At 59.1% G+C, this 13,223-nt stretch overlaps 1 long non-coding RNA gene across 1 annotated transcript; it reads left to right on the forward strand.

Annotated features, from left to right (window-relative positions):
- The first annotated feature begins 67 nt into the window (after nucleotides 1-67).
- LOC112479423 lies at nucleotides 68-10,608 on the forward strand. The gene is made up of 3 exons (XR_003046181.1): nucleotides 68-584; nucleotides 718-894; nucleotides 2,964-10,608. It is a non-coding gene; the product is annotated as an uncharacterized LOC112479423 (long non-coding RNA).
- Nucleotides 10,609-13,223: the final 2,615 nt, after the last annotated feature.

Raw genomic sequence — 13,223 nt, forward strand, 5'->3', positions numbered from 1 at the left:
ACCTGAATGTGAGAGTTAGCGAGTCGCACGGAGACGCACAGGCGGGGAAGGATCTCGTGTTCGCACCGGCCGCGGGGCACAGGCCATGCCACTCGCCGTCGAGGGGAAGGAGGCCTGTCACACGCTGTGACACAGGCGAACCCCAAAGACACCGTGCTGAGCGAAGAGCCCCAGGCCCGAAGCGGCACAGAGGGGAAGCGGCCGCACCGCCGTCGTCCTGGGATCGGACACGAGCGTGACGCGTGGGGCCCTCTCTTCAAAGAGGCAGTGTATGCGACGTCACAGTTCTGCTCAGCGACGTTTCCTGGGACGATGACCGAGCCAACAGCGACGCACGCACGCGGGCCCCAGGTGGCTGCGCCCAAGCGTCACTTTATACTAGAGAAACTAGGGCTTTTTAGGGAGCTTGCGGATCCCACTCCGTAGCGGGAAAGGCGAGCCCGGAGCACCCCGCCCCAGCAGACCGCAAGGCAGCCATCGAGGAGTCGGAGCCGCGGAAGGGTCCCCGAGTCCCCGCCGGCAAAGCACGAGACCTCGGGGGCGGTGCGGTCAGTGATGCCGTCGATGGAAGCCCGTCCCGCATGGTGAATCCTAGAGTTCACTCTAACATGTCCAAGAAGTCACTCGTCACTTTCAGAAACTGAAAGACCTTTCGTTATCTGAAAATTAGTGAATACGGGGAAGGAATCAAACGTTTTTCCTGCCTCCTCTTTACAGATTGGACGACCATGGGAAAGCGGATAGTCAACGAGAGGAAGTACTGCTCTGGAAAAGTATTCTGACTGAGAAACGAACACAGAAGCGCGAGAGGTAGAGCACCCCCAGTTCATGCACCCCAACGCACCGGCGGATCTGGGCATCTGGCATCAGCGTCTGCCGGCGTCGCGAAACGAGGTAAGCTGACGTTACGGGCCCTGTGATCACAGAGCGGAACACTATTCATTCAGCACCTTCCCAAAGGCCTCGGAGCCCGACTCTGATCATGGGACCCCTGGATCGCTCCGGCAGGCAGGGCGGTGGACCCGAGCCGTGGGCGTGCGCTCAGCAAGAGACCACAGGCCGAACAACCTGGATCCTCCTAAATAACCTTCAGGAACATGAGGACTGGAGGGGGTCTGCATATTAGAAGACATGCTTCCAATGCAGATTAAAAAATTTAAAAAACATATGAGACCAGACGCCAGGGCCCGGGGACGCACATCTGGGTGATAAAGCTGTAAGGAAAGGCAGTGGCCACCGCTGGGGAGAGTTTCGTTCAGCAAAATTCAGCCGAGTGAATCCGAAGATCTGATTGGCTTTATGAAGCGGTTCGCGAATGGGGCAGCCTCCTTTCCAGCAGAGCGATGCTCGCAGGGAGTACAGGAGACAGAGGCTTTTACAGGAAGGAGGGTGGGACGAGGAAGCCACCGGCAAGAGGCAGATAAAAGTCGGCCCGAGGAGAGTGAGCGTTCGGGTGAGACGGCCTCGCCTCGGCTGAGCTGCGGCGTTGCCATTGGCTGGGCTCGTTGCTGGGCGAAGGGAAAACCCTCCTTCCCGCAGAGCGATGCTCGCAGGGAGCACACGGGACAGAGGCTTTTACAGGAAGGAGGGTGGGACGAGGAAGCCACCGGCAAGAGGCAGATAAAAGTCGGCCCGAGGAGAGTGAGCGTTCGGGTGAGACGGCCTCGCCACGGCTGAGCTGCGGCGTTGCCATTGGCTGGGCTCGTTGCTGGGCGAAGGGAAAACCCTCCTTCCTCCTGCTGGACGGAAGCCGTCGACTTCGCCGTTGGGCAGAGCTGGGGACCTTCCCGCTGGGGCCTGTGACCGACGTCCCCTGTTCGGGGTATGAGAGTCCTCCCTACAGGCCTTCCCAGCTCCAATGCAGCTGCAGTTTCTGTCACGAACTCTCACCGTCACGACTGGGACGTCGTCTGGGTGGCGTCTGGGGTGCGGGGCAGGCCCGGTCGTTGGCCCGGGTGGCGGCAATGAGGGCATTTGCTTCACAATCGCTTACAAATTCATATATTTGGGTTTTTTTGCTGGTTTGTGTATTGGCGCTTTATTTCGCATTTAAAATACACTTATCGATAGAACCATGTCACCGTCAGAGGCCTGGGATCTTTCCGGCATCTCCCTGAGGCATCACAGTAGAATTCGCCCGCCTCATCCTCACCGACGAGAACTTTCGTTAACGGCGATGCGTGACACCCAGCGTCCGTCCCGCCCGAATCCACCGCCCTTCTGCCTCAGAGAAACGTCCCCTTCTGCCAAGCGGCCGTGCGTGTTCCGTGTGACCTCGCCCTCTGGTCACACCGAGGGCCACACTGAATTACTGGCCCTGAGGTTTTCGGACACTGTCTGTTGGCATAAATTAGCCTGTTACGCTTGAGCCGGGACTATTAGATTTTTTTTTTTTTTTTGTAAAAAGAAAGCGAGGGACTTCGACAAAGCGCGCGTCGGGCTCCGGCCGGCCCCTGGTCTCGCTCGCTCGAAAGCCTCCGCTCGCAGCCTGCACTTCACTCACGGCCAGCGAGCTTGCCCCTCCGTGACGGGGACCGTGACGGTGACGACACCTGCGCCTGCCTCTCCTGCCTCCGGGACCGCCAGCTCTCCCTCGGCTCTGCAGGCTTCCTGGCCGCCCTTCAAGGCAGAGCCGCGTCTGGGAGTCTCTGCGGGGTCCGAGGGCTGTCGCCGGCACTGACATGGCGCCGCCAGCGGGGAGCGGGGGCCGCCGCGTGCTTTCCCACGCTGCGGGCTCACTGCGTGTCTTTCTGACAGCCCCGCCTCACATAAGGGCTTTGACGCTGGGCTTGTGTCTCCTCCAGACCCCAGCACAGCACGTGCTAAGTTCTCCGTCATTGTGGACAAAAAGCCTGCTAACGACCAGGCGGTTTTCCGAAGTCGGACCCAGACACCTGTTTGGGGTCTTTGTCTGTCTCCGTGGTTGTTTCGGGTCTCTCCCATACCGATTTTTTTTATCTTAGAGCTTTCCCGACTCTTCAGGAAGGAATGCACCGAACCGCACGGAATTTGAAAGTTCCAGGACGACGACGTCCTTCAGTAGCGTCATGTTCTTCCAGCCCAGAATGCAGGCAGGGACAGTGACATCGGTGACGAGGACGTCGGCCGCGTGCTCAGGAAGCCGCCACGTGCGGCCGGGATGAGGTGCAGCCAGCTGTGCGCTCCCGTCACGCGGACCCGGCTCTCCGCACCAGCACGGCCGCGGGGGAAGGCTGAGCCCCAGACCAGCGGGGAACCCGCCCACGTGGCGTCGTGTGTGTCAACCAGCAAGTGCGTGACGTCACGGGAAGGCCACAGGGCCGCAGGTCAGAGAGCGTCATTTACGACGGACGCCGTCGGCTCCAAGCGCGTAATTCGGGGGAGCCGGGGAGCCTCTCACACTCCAGTTTTCTCCTCTGGGAACCGCCGGCCGGTCCCGTCGCGTGAGGAGGGCGGGGCAGCCGTGGGGACCGGCCCGCTGTGCTCTTCGCAAGGACAGAGCATCTCTCGCTCCCGCTCGGAAGCTCTGCTTCGGCGCTCACCGCAGCTCGGGGAAGAGGCCGCCACTCTGAGCGAGGTGGGGACGCCGGGTGCTTGAGCTTATCCGAGTCTCTCACCCACCGCCAGGATTTTCTCAGATGGCCGCTTGTGGCAGCGTCACCCCCACCCCACTGGGTGGACACTCTGCGAGGACTCGTCGGAAGGTTGAGAACCCTTCGCTTGGCAGCCATAGACGTGGTCACCCAACCCCTGTGTTTCCTCAGATCGAACTAATTTACTAATGAGAGAGAAAACACCCCAAATCTCTCTGTTGAACCTCAAATGCCAAGAAGCTGAGAGGGCTACTAGGCTCCCTAAAACTCAAAAAAAAAAAAAACCCAGAAAAGAGAAAAGCAGAGGAGATGAACGAGAGCTTGTGACGTTCTCAGAGCTGACGAGGTCGCTCCAGCAAACTACGTGACGGTGTCAGGTGTCCTTCTGGAAATGCACCTAGCAACGTGGGTTCGAGGGACTTGAAACGTCCACTTCCTTTGACACACTCGATTCCCCTTTCAACACGTATTCTGCGGAATAATCGAAGACGCGGGACAAGGTGCCCGTGCAGCTCCGTTCTTTCAGGTTTCCTTAGAATCAAAACCGTCTTGAGGTGACGCAACATGTGTCCACTGTCGGTGGGGACAGGTGTCGGGTCCCGGCTTTGACGGCCCCACCCCGAGGCAGCGCCGGGTGTGACGTGGTGGGCGAGGCCTGCAGGCTGCTCGTCCTCTGCGGAGACAATGCGTGAGCGCACACCCCGCAAACGGGCCCCAAAGGCGGAGCAGCTGGGGCCCGAGACTCCAGCTGCGCCAGTCCCCTGCCCCACCCTCCTGGGGGCCGGTGGCCCCCCATGTGCCGTGACGCCCACTGGTACGCTTGGCTGGGCCTCAGCACCCCCCTCACTGGTTCTTGTCACCCTTCCAGGCCCTAGGAAGAGGGAGCCAGGGTTCACGGGCCCACAGCACCCGGCAGAGAAGCTGGCGGCAGGTAGTTAGCCGTGTTGAATGAATAAACAGATTCGGCAGCAGTTTTCCCGGCTGACGTGCAGATCACATGATTGCGGCATCAGCATTAAACCTGACGTGGGGGAGAAAGACCGGTGGTGTCAGTGGACACGGGAGGCGGCGTCTGCGCCTGCGGCGGGTTTCACGCGGTGACGTTCAGGCCCCTGTCCTGTTCCGGGCTGCGGGCTGTCGCGAGGCCGAGCACAACGAGGCGGGATTAGGAAGATCGTGGTCTCGCCGCAGACGGGGAGTCTGGCAGAAGCTTCGGTCACGGCTGCGATGTGACGACGTGCCCCACGGTTCCACGGGGCGGACAGCCGCCCACCAGGCTCTCCCGTAACCACTTATTAGCAGAGGCGGAAGGCGGGGAGGGGGGACAGAGGGTTGTTCTCATGGCGGTAACTTTAAGGTACAAAATAGCGAAAAATTTGAACCAACTGAGAACCAGAAAACAGGTCTGGTCTTGACTGGTCTGTGAACGAGCTTTGCAACTCTGGGCAAAACACTCCACCTTCCAATCCAGACCCAACATTTTATAACTTGATGATTTCGTTTCTCTGTAATATTTACATCGATGAGTCAAAACACCACATTCACCTCCAGAGGAAGCTCCAAGTAGTGACGCAATAACACTCCTCAGAGCAGGGCCACCCAGAGCAAAGGGGTGACTGACACTCACGCTCTAAGGTAAGAGCCGAAGCAACCGCAGTGGCGAATCGACACTGGCCACCCGGCCTGAGGTCAGATGGGCCAGCAGGCCAGTGGGGACCCCGGGCAGCAGGGCGAGGTCAGGGTGGCCACCTGACCCCCAGTCTCTGCCAATCGGCTCATCTCGGCGTCCAAAGAATAAGGAAGAGGTGTCGAGGGAATCCGAGAACTTTATTTTTCCACAGACCGAGGCTGTTTTGACCTGGCGGGTCACAGTTTCAGAAGAAGCTGAGTTCGTAGTATTTCCCTCTGGAACGACAAAGCGCCAGCTCTTGAGAAAGAGAGGAACCTGGACCGATTCCTGTTCTGTTCTGATCCACTCCGTTCGGATGCTCCTGGGCCCTCCGCCCTTTGAGGGGCACTCAGAGGGTCACGTGAAAGCTGTCACCATGTCAGGGACAGAAATTCCCTGGAAGGCTTTGTATCATCCCTTCGGATGTATTTATAACCAGGACGCGGCTTCCTGAAAACAAGAACTGCGTGTCCTGCTTACAACAGGCGCGAATCTGCTCCCTGGAAACAAATAAGCTGTCAGGTGCCCGGAGGAGAGGAAACCAGCTGTGCTTTCAGCCCACGCCACGTGCCGAGCACACGGCGCCAGGCGCTCACCGCATTATCTGGTTTAACAGCCACGAGAGCCTGATGGGATGAGGACATTATTTTCACCGGGTATAGGAAGCGGAGACTCGGAAGACCCCCATTGGCACGTCTGATGTCAGCTCCAAACGGCCGAGCTATCGATGAAGAAGGGACAAGTGACATGCTGTCACAGACCAGAGTAGACCAGGAAGAAATAATGACCGGATGCAGCGTGGTCTCCTGGACTAGGTTCTAGAACAATAAAAAAGGGTTTTAGCAGGAAGAACGGCTAATACCAAATAACCAACTCTCCTACAAATCTAAAATTATCCCAAAACAAAATGTTTAGTTAAAAAAATTTAAAGCCGGACAAACTGTGTTAACATCAGGAAAACCAGGCTTCAGAACAAGGCAAACGACCAGGGATGGTGCGGACAGCACAGCGGGAAAGGGTGACATCACCGAGAAGGGTTAATAACCCCAAATGTACGAACCGAAAACCAACAGAACTAAAGAGAGAAGTGGAAAAACCACAGTTACACTTGGAGACTCCGACCCTCCTCTCTCGGTTATCAGTAAAAAAGGGGGAGGCCTAATCAGCAAGGATGCCAAGGATTTGGAAAACACTATCGATAAATGACTTAATGGGCATTTACGGGACAATTTCCTTCACGACAGCAGAACGCACATTCTAAGAGCACAGGGAACATCCACCGAGACAGAGCACGTCCGGCCCCGTCAAAGTAACACTGACAAATGCAGAAGGCTCGAAGCAGACAAATTATATTCTCCAGCAAAATGGAATTAACCTAGACATGAAAAACAAAAGTAAATTTGGAAAAAAGTCCAAATGTTTGCACATTGAATGTAATGCTTCTAAACAATACATGGGTCAAAACAGACGTCTCCAGGGAAGTTAGAAATGATTTTGAATGGAATGAAAGTAAAAATACAACCTATAAATATGTACTGTATGTTACTGAAGCGCTGCTTACAGGGAAACTTACAGCGTTAAATGCTATAAGAGAAGAAAGTCTCACATCGGTCATCTAAACTTCTACCTTAAAGTCTGGGAAAGAAAAAGCAAAATCAACTCGAATCAAGCAGAAGGAAGGAAATAATAAACGAAGAACAGAAACTGACGACATTGAAAACAGTGTGACAATAGGAAAAAACCAAAAAACTAAAGCTGGTTCTTTGAAAATGTCAATCAAATCCTAGCAAGACCAACAAAGATATAGAGAAGACACAAAATATCAGCATCGGAAATGAAAGGGGACATTCAGGCCACACAGACAACAGAGGGTGATGATGACTAGCACCTCCTCGCTACTGTGAATTTAACTCCTAGATGGAGGGGACCAGCTCCTTGAAAAACACCAACTACCCAAGTTCACTCGACAAGAACGAACCTGAATAGTTCTACATTCATTAAACAAATTAAATTTTTTTGTTTAAAACCTTCTAATCAATGTAGAAAATTCTAAGGATGCAAAACAAATAGACAAAAAAAGCAAACAAAAGTCTGTTAAAACTAAGCTAACAGTTGGATACAAGATGAACACAATGTTGCTCGAGACGGCAACTCGCCCTAAACCGGTTTTTAGCTTTAACCCGATTCTTGCCCAAATCCCAGCAGGTTGTTAGCCATGGACGAGCTGGTCCAAAAGTGCACAGGACCTCGGACGTCTGGGGTGCAGCCGACGCCGTCCCAGGATCACACGCACGCACGAACCACCAGGACACGGTCTCCTTGGGGAGATGCTTGCTCGAAACTGCCGGACACCTCTGAGCACGTCTGGGTGTCTGCTGCACGGCCTAGGACTGAGACAGGGCCGCGGCTGGCTCCACTCGGGTCGGGGACACGGACGGCCGAGGGCAGACTTCGGGGTCGAAGGAAGAGGAGCAGGGCTCGGCCTGGGAGGCCAAGTTGATGTCGGAGCCGAAGCCACAGGTTTCCAACAAACGGGGACCATCGGGGGTGGTGGGGACGGGGCCCCGGGGGCTGAGGCTGCCCAAGTCGGCCCCAGTGAGGCCGGGCCCTCGTCCTGCTACTGAGCGCTCAGGCTGAGCAGGAGCAGAGGCTGCAAGGGACAGACCGGGGCTCGACACTCCACGCAGCCCGCTCTGGTCACTCGAGGTCCTGAGCCCGAGGCTTTTAAATGCACGGGATTGTTTTACAGTCCAGGAAAGGAAGCGTGTCTTCACACACGCACACGCACGCGTGCACACACATGCACACACATGTAGGTGCACACACGCACATATGAGCACAATGCACTCACATGTGCACATGCACGCATACACATGTACACACGTACACACGCGCACATGCACGCACGCGTACGTGCACACATACACCCATGCACACATGCACACACATGCGCATACACGCACGTATACGTGTGTACAGTGGGATTTAGAGTTGGGGGGGCTCAGGCACACCCTGGATGAGCTCGGCTGAGCCCCTGGGTGCAGACCCCGTTGCTGTGCAGTGGCCCCTGCGGCCCCGGGAGGCGGGGCCAGACCTGGTCCCAGCTGACACGGGTGACCCTGGCGTGCCCATCACGTGTCTGGCTGCTGCTCTAGCATTGCGGGCTTTTATTCCAGGGGCTACTCCCCAAAAACACATCTCGTGGGGGACATTGACACTGAGCCGTCCGAACTCTGAATCACGCGTACGGTGGGTGAGATTTTCGTTTTTCTTTCTGGTCCGTCACCCCTCAGCCCTGAGTGTCGCACTCCTCGGCCCGAAGTGAAACTGGCTCAGGGCCCGACGGTCCCTGGTCCCCGAGAACCTGCATCCACCGCTTCCCGTCCACGGACAGAGCTGGGACGTGCACCGCTCCTGGTGTCCTGTGCCCCGTCCTGAGGTCGCACCAGCCACTGGCCCGAGGCTGCTTCCTGGACGGGGGCTTCCTGAAGGGGCGACCTGTCTGCTCAGAACGCCCCTCAGCTTCCAGCCTGTGCCACGTGCCTCCCAGCCGCTGCCCCGCGACGCCAGCACCGTCCCCCACTCCCTCAGCCCGAGGCTCGCTCCCCTCACTGACGCAGAGGCTAGCTCTGCACGGTGGTCCGTGACCGACACCTCGCCAGTCACTTACCTTTCATTTGTACAAGAAACGGGGTCTCTTAACCCCTCCAAAGGTTCCCAGCTCAAGGAAGAAGCCGCCAGACCCCGTTCGATGCCGCGTGCTCACGGCGAGGGCGCCCGGAGGAGCTGGGGTCAAGCACGGGGACCCAGCGAGCAGAGGGAACCGTGAGGAATTTCCACGATCCCTCGCAGAGTGTGGGGCACGGCCGGTGGGGTTAGGGGGACGTGCTAGTCTGGGCCGAAAGGGGGCTGGCCTCTAGGTGACGGAGGTCACTGCAGGTGGTTGGCAGGAAACCACGCAGATTCTGGCTGTGCACGTGCATTTCGTCCCCACTGCCAGGACCTCTGCCGCCATCTCCAGGAGCTCAGGCCGGTCCTGGGCACTGTCAGTGCTATGGTCCTCTGTCCCCAGAGCAGTGACAGGAGCCTGTCTCCCCCCTGCCCCACCTGGGTTACAGGCTCGGGGGTGGGTCTCACGGCATCATCAGTGGGCCCGCGGGTGACCGTGTGTGCAGGACAGCCGTGGCCCCTCCGGGCATCACGCCCTCTTACAGGCGGGGTGGACAGGTGGGCACAAGGCCACAGGCGGTAGGACACCAGGCAGCCCCACTACAAGCTGGCCTGGACTCCTCGCACCCCGGTGGGCTTTGTCTGCACCCCGGGGCCCAGAACGGTCACACGGCAGTGCGGGTCGGGGAGGGGTAGTGTGGCCAGGGCCCTGCCTCGGGGGCTGGGCTTTTGTCCCCGTGAGAGCCATTTGTTAACACAGCCCGAGGGGCGGGGAGTTCTGGGCTCTGGTGCTGGCCGGCAGGCCCAGGCTGGCCGGACCCTGTTCCGTTTGCTAACCGTGACCGTCCGAGCGTCTTCCATGCAGAGCGCGGTCTGGCTTTTGGCGGTGCTGTCGAAGGCCAGTGTGCCACCGCCCCCTCCGCCTGGAGAAGCTGGTGTTCTCAGGAAGGACGTGCCCACCAAAGCGGGTGTCGCCCTACGTGTGACCGCAGGCCGGCACCCCCCACCACACGTCAGCCCGCCCCGGGCTCGGGCATCGCAGGGCGGCAGCGGTCACTGCTCTAGAGTAAGCTCTGCACCTGGGGTCCCCGCAGGGAGCACTAGCAGCCAGGCCCGAAGCCTCCCTCTCACAAGCCACTGGAGGCCGGAGACTGTCCCCTCAGCCTGTTCTCTCTGCCTCCCCGGTGGGGCCGGGCCGTGCGGGGCCGGACAGGCTGGGGAGGCACCTGCTTCGCAGCGAACAACAGATTCCGAAGCTCCGGGCGGCCAGCCCCTGAGCCGGGGACAACGCCTCAGCTTCCTCGTCAGCGGTACCGGAGCTCGGGGCCCCCCGGCTGCTGCGGTTTCAGGCCATGATGCTGGGCCCGTCGGTCGGGCGACAAGCGTCCCCCACCCCCCGCATCAAACACCGGCAGACAACCTTGACTGGGCACAAACCAGGGCACGGGGACACCTGTGTGGCGCGTTTCGGTGTCACCCATCAGCCGCTTCTATGAAACGGTCCTAACAGAGATTGAATAAGACCCTCTCGGTCATCGTCCTCGTGCGTACTCCGTTTTTGGTTTCTAATGGTGATTCTGGAATGGTTATGACAGTGACCTCTTTTTTCAGAGACTCCTCGTTAAAAAAAAAAAAAAATGCAAGAAACGATCTAGGAAAGCTGTACGGGCCCCAAATAAAATGCTCTGTTATTTCCAAGTTTGTTATTTGTAGATGTGTTTTTTCCCTTCCTAAGCTTTGCTCAAGGGGTTACATTTTTCCAGCTCTTTGCAGCGTTTGGAATAGAGTCGAGCTGTTCGCTTGACATTCTTCTTTAATTATGAGGTTGAAACAAACATCGGGGCATGCCAGATCCAGTCGTGGTGGGGACAACGTGGACGGGCCAGCGGGGAAGAGTCGGCCCAGCTGGGATCGCTCGTCGCTCAGAAATAAAAATGACGGATGGTGATGGACGGCCCGCGCCGTCGCCCCTGGAGCCGGCTCCACTTGGCCGTTTCTTTGTTTACACGGAGGAAGGCGGGAGGGGCCTGGGTCCCCACAGGGCTCACTCCCTGTTTTGTAACCTCTTTGAAAAGCTGCTGGGGAAACGAGGCCTCTGCCGATGCTGACGTGTGCAGAGCCGGCATCCTGGTGCCGCGTGAGGACCCGTGCTGGCCCTGGGGACCGCCCGGCAGGAGCGCACGGTGGCAGGAGCTAGGGACACCGTGGAGGTGCACGGCCGCCAGGCTGTGTCCAGGCGTCCCCATGCTCCACGGGCATGACTCGGGTCCCCCACCTCCCGGCTGTGTCCCATCTGGCTGCTGTCCTGTGTCCCTGGCTTGTCCCTTGTGCCGTGACTCCCCCATCCCCACTACGGGAAGCGGCTCTCTCCTCTTCCACAGGGAGGCCTCAGGCCTTCCCAAGTCACCCCCAAGTCAGCTCCTCCTTACGGCAGGCATCCTGGTACATGCGAGCTGGCATGGGCAGATGGTGTCCCCCAGATTTATAGGGTGCAGTCCTAACCCCCAATGTGGCTGTGTCTGGAGACAGGGTCGTTAAAGGGGGCCTCAGAGTGAAAGGAGCCACTGGGGAGGCCCTGGCCCAGTGCGACTGACGACCCGTGAGCAGGCACAGCGAGAGGACGGCGTCCACACGCCCAGGATGGGGCCTCTGGAGCGTCACTGCCCTGCGACACTTTGACCTCGGCCATCCAGCCTCCAGGACGGTGCGAAGAGGTTTGGCCGAGGTCGCAGAGCGAGATCGTGTCCGAGTTGCCATCACACTGTCCCACGTCTGACATCTGGGGCCGACCCACCGTATGGCACTGTCTCTCAAAGACCATCGAAACAGCTGTCGACTCGCTTCGCTGTGGCAGAATATACGTGACATGGGACTGGCCGCTCCAGCCGTTTTAAACGTGCAGTTTGGGGGCCCCCAGCACCCCCTAGTATCAGGGCTTTTTCATCTTGGAAGGGCGATGTCCCCACTCAGAGGCCACCGCTCCCCCTTCCATCCCAGGGCCACCATCCACCGTCTGCCTCTGTCGATGGGCCTGCTCTGCACTGAGGTGGACGGGGTCCCACGGTCTGCGGTGGCCGTGTCCGGCTTCCTGTACGAACGCCGTTTCTGTGGCGTGTGTCGCTGGCTCCTTTTCGGGCCGAGCAGTGGCCGGTGCCGTCACTGTGTGCGCTACGGCTGGTGGCCTTCGAGTCGTGTCCGCCTCTGGGCGGCTGCCAGCATTCGCGTGCCAGCTTTTGTTCAGACACCAGCTTCCGCTTCCTGGAGCGGACTTGTTGGGTCCCAGGGAAATTCAGGGGCGACGGTGGCCACGCAGCCGTGTCAGTTTGTGAGAGGTCCCTGAACGCACACGTCGGACCTCAATAAAGCAGCTGAAAGCCGCTCCGTCTTTAAGAACGAGCATGGCGTCGCAAGGACGCACCGCATGCCACCGAGCCGCGGCGACCGTGGGCGGCGGGCAGGCTCCGGACGTCCGCTCCTTGGTTCCACAGTGTCCCCGTTCCCGCGGCTCCCATTCAGACCCGCTCTCCAGTCAGCCACTCGGGGCGACTCCCAGAACTGAAGCGCGGACGGGGCCGTGGGTCGTTCTGGCCCTCGGGGCCCCCCACGCCCTGTCCTTAACGGGAGAGTCACAGTCACGGTCACACGCCCTGTCCTTAACGGGACGGTCGTGGTCACGGTCACGCACAGTTTAAAGTGGCCAGCCTGGCGCTGGGTGGAAACACGGCGGCCGAGCCAAAGTCGAGGCCTTCAGAAGTGACCTGGTCACTTTCAGAGGCGTCCAGGAAGTAACTCTTTCTGAAAACTACAAAATGAAAGGGAACGAAGCATTTATGCGGATCCCCTGGGAATGCTGTTCCAGGGCCACGAAGCCAGGTGACTCCAGCCAGGGCACACGGGGACCCGGGCCTCTCCGCTGTGACGGGTCCCTGCACCGCGCTGTCTCTAGTCTCCGCCCCAAGAGGAACCGGCTCAGGCGGCGTGGGCGGTGCTAACGGGAGCCAAGGGGGAGGGGAGACAGCCAGGGCCCTGGGTGCGGCCTCGGGGACCCGCAGGGGCAGCTCCCAGCTCTGCAAAAGTCGGGGCCGCTGAGGTCTTTACTGACAGGGACGCGGGGGTCGCGTGGCCCCGCCGCTCCCTGAGGCCGCCCCGTGGGGGCGGGGCCGGGGTCCCCTTGGTCCTGCAGCAGCGTCAGGCGCTGGAGTCGCCTGCGCGGGGTTTGGGGTCCTGACAGACGCCCGCTGGCGAGCGGCAGCCCGGACTCGGGGCGCAGCGGGGCCTCCGCACCTCTCCGTCGCCAGGGGCCCGCGGCGCCC

This window comes from Pteropus alecto, unplaced genomic scaffold (genome assembly GCF_000325575.1).
Source record: "Pteropus alecto unplaced genomic scaffold, ASM32557v1 scaffold214, whole genome shotgun sequence".
Classification (NCBI taxonomy): Eukaryota; Metazoa; Chordata; class Mammalia; order Chiroptera; family Pteropodidae; genus Pteropus; species Pteropus alecto.